The following is a 2,865-nucleotide window of genomic DNA, read 5'->3' as shown; positions in this document are numbered from 1 at the left end:
TGAATCATAAACAAATTGGCGTTTCTTTTCTCCTTTATGATTCAATACATACATAAATATCTAATATTCTTTCGAGGAAAAGAAAATATATAAAGAAAGAAAGAGACAAACGTGGTGGGAATTATTAAATATGCATACCATCAAAGTGTTTTATTATATGGATCAGCAGTCACGTATTGCTTCACAGCCTCTCTCATATCCTCAAATCTCATATCCTCAAATCCATCTGACCCCTCAAGGAACTTGATCACCCTCTCCAACTCCGTGTCGCTGAGATCGTCTATAAAGGGTCAAATGGGGATCGCATTCTCGAGCTGAAACTCGTACGCATTCGGGTTATCGTCTACGATTACCACCCGCCTCAGGTCTCTCCCCAGACCCGACAAGTCCTTCACAAAATTCCCATCCACCTCCTTGCAGGAATCTCAGTACAGCAGGTGGGATATCATGGCCTTACGGTCGAGTTGGTCAAGCACGAGCGACGCATATTCCATCAACCCCGCCGTGAACACCACGATCTCAAATCCCTCACCCAGAGTCACAAGGAGTTTGTCGACGCCAGGGCGCTTAAGCACGTAGAAGTTCATGATCTTGCCATCGATCATTGGCCTCACCATGAAGTCGAACTGGTCTGGCGGTGTGTCCAGCTTAGAGTGGATCAGGGTCTCGTCCAAGTCGAGAAAGACCATTATCTTCGGCGAAATCAGCGGCGGGAGGAGTACGGGATCGTCGTTGTCGAACGGCTGCGATATGCAAATGGTGCATTCGGGTTGATCGGGAATCTTCGCATGAATTTGGCAGCCCTTCTGCTAGCGGTTGGAGGTGTCGAGGTGGGCCAACTTGGAGAAGAGTTTGATGAGGCGGCGATGGTAGGTCAAAAGTGACTTGTTGATGGATGAGAAGGCGGCGTCATTCTTCTTGGCAGGGGATTTCCGAAAGTGACGGCGGCTGATGCTACCTACTATTACGGAAATCCTTGATGTACTTCGTCGGAGTCCTCTTGGAGATCTTCGACACCATTTCAGAGCATATGGAAAACGGTCATAAGTTTTGTTTGTTTGTATTTGAAAATGAACTATTATTCAATTTTCTACCATACGTGAGTTATACTGGCCATTTTTTTAGTAGTTATAGTACAAGAATAAGTCTGTAGACAACCGAGCTTTATCCCCGCCGCGGCTTCATGTACTACGTGGCACATTAGAAAAACAAGGACTTTGTTAGATACAGTCGATAAATACAGTTGGCGTACAGTCGGCTGTACGGAATGAATAAAAAAAATTATAAAAAAATTATTTTATATTTAGAGGGACCTACATGAAAAAAAAAAGTTATAAAAATAATTTTTTTTTTATATAGATCTCGTATTAATTCATTTTTTTTTCATAATTATATGCTGACTGCATTTTCCGACTGCAAAAAGTATTTCTCGTTATTCATGTGGACGCCAAATGCAATTTTCTCGTTATACCCACTTACAGAAACACAAAACAATGTAGACGCCAAATGCAATTTTCTTTTATTCATGTGGTTTGTTTGGTTCTACTTTGGATATGCACACGTTGATAGAAGATCTCTTGGTTCATAACTGGGTAAAAAAATTTACCAGTGATTAGACAAATTGTTTTCTTGAATGTAGATAATACACGTGTTACCTCTAGGACATTTGTAATTGATGATACAAATAACAATGCCCCGCATACAAGTAGAATTGATGCAAAAGTCACTCATTTTTCCAAGAAAAGTAATACTTTTTTCATTTGGCCTCATTCCTTAATAGCTTATACATAAATGAGATGGTTTTAGCCCATATCACACCACAAGACATTTGATGATAGATTCCGTTTAACCTTCCTTCTCTCCTATAATTGTCTTCTCTTTTAGTGCATTTCAATATCTCTTGCATTTTAATTCCCCACGTCTCGATTAGATGCCCTGGATCAAAAAGGAGATTCGAGAAAAGTCCAAAATAGAAAATATGCACACTAAGCATGCATTGTTTGAATATGGACCATTACGCTTTTTAATTATTTTTGGTAATGTCTTGACTTGTAGTTGTCTAGATTGGTATGTGCGCAATGAACTTCAGAGCTGTATTCACTAGAAATCAGTTGCCATGTTCATTGCCAGCCTCATTTTTGCATAAAACCTTTAACTTTTCACTGGATCCATCTGCTATTATTGTTGCTGAATCTAACTGTATCTAGTGTGCACCTTGATTCTCACAATTCTCCTCGAGTGCATATTGATTGTTACCTCTAACTGGTGAACCGGTCATGGAATTATCATGTACGTTTTGCCTAGCTTCAGCCTGGTTGTCACTTTCAGCTGTATTCATGTTCAAAGATTTAACATAATTTTTAACATCGGCCATTTGCTTTTTGAAATGTGTTTTCAAGTTTGCTGAAAGGGCTTCATCCTCTTTAACTTGCTCTTTCTATGCATGTTGTGAGGCATGAGCTCCATCTTGGACTTCTTCTTTGAGTGCATAACCTGACTTTGAAACTTTGATCTCCTCTGCAATCATAACCTCTTGCTTTGGTAGGACTTCAGAGGGCAGGGTAGAGCTAACAACATTAGTCTGTTCAGATGATGACAAATTCGATGGCATGGCAAAAGAAGATAAAGCATGCTGAACTCTTAGCAAGACAACTCAATGTGGGCCCCAGCAGCAACTGCAGTTACTCATAACGCAGAATTTGAACCAAGAGTAGGCTTTGTTTTAGGTTTAATGGAGGATTGAGCTTTTGGTATAGAACCCAATGACCCAATGGTAGAGGATTTTGTAGCTTTGGAGCATTCATAAGGCTGGTCTTGGGACTTGTAAAACGCTGTTGGAAAGAGCAGTAGGAAGAAGCACAGAGT

The 2,865-nt window shown here is 40.3% G+C and overlaps 1 pseudogene; it reads right to left on the bottom strand.

Moving 5' to 3' along the window:
* On the bottom strand, positions 1-1,109 carry LOC122280116 (annotated as a pseudogene).
* Positions 1,110-2,865: the final 1,756 nt, after the last annotated feature.

Source organism: Carya illinoinensis, chromosome 10, assembly GCF_018687715.1.
Source record: "Carya illinoinensis cultivar Pawnee chromosome 10, C.illinoinensisPawnee_v1, whole genome shotgun sequence".
NCBI classification, from domain to species: Eukaryota; Viridiplantae; Streptophyta; class Magnoliopsida; order Fagales; family Juglandaceae; genus Carya; species Carya illinoinensis.
Note: the sequence above shows the minus strand (reverse complement) of the source record. Positions and strands in the feature narration are given on the sequence as shown.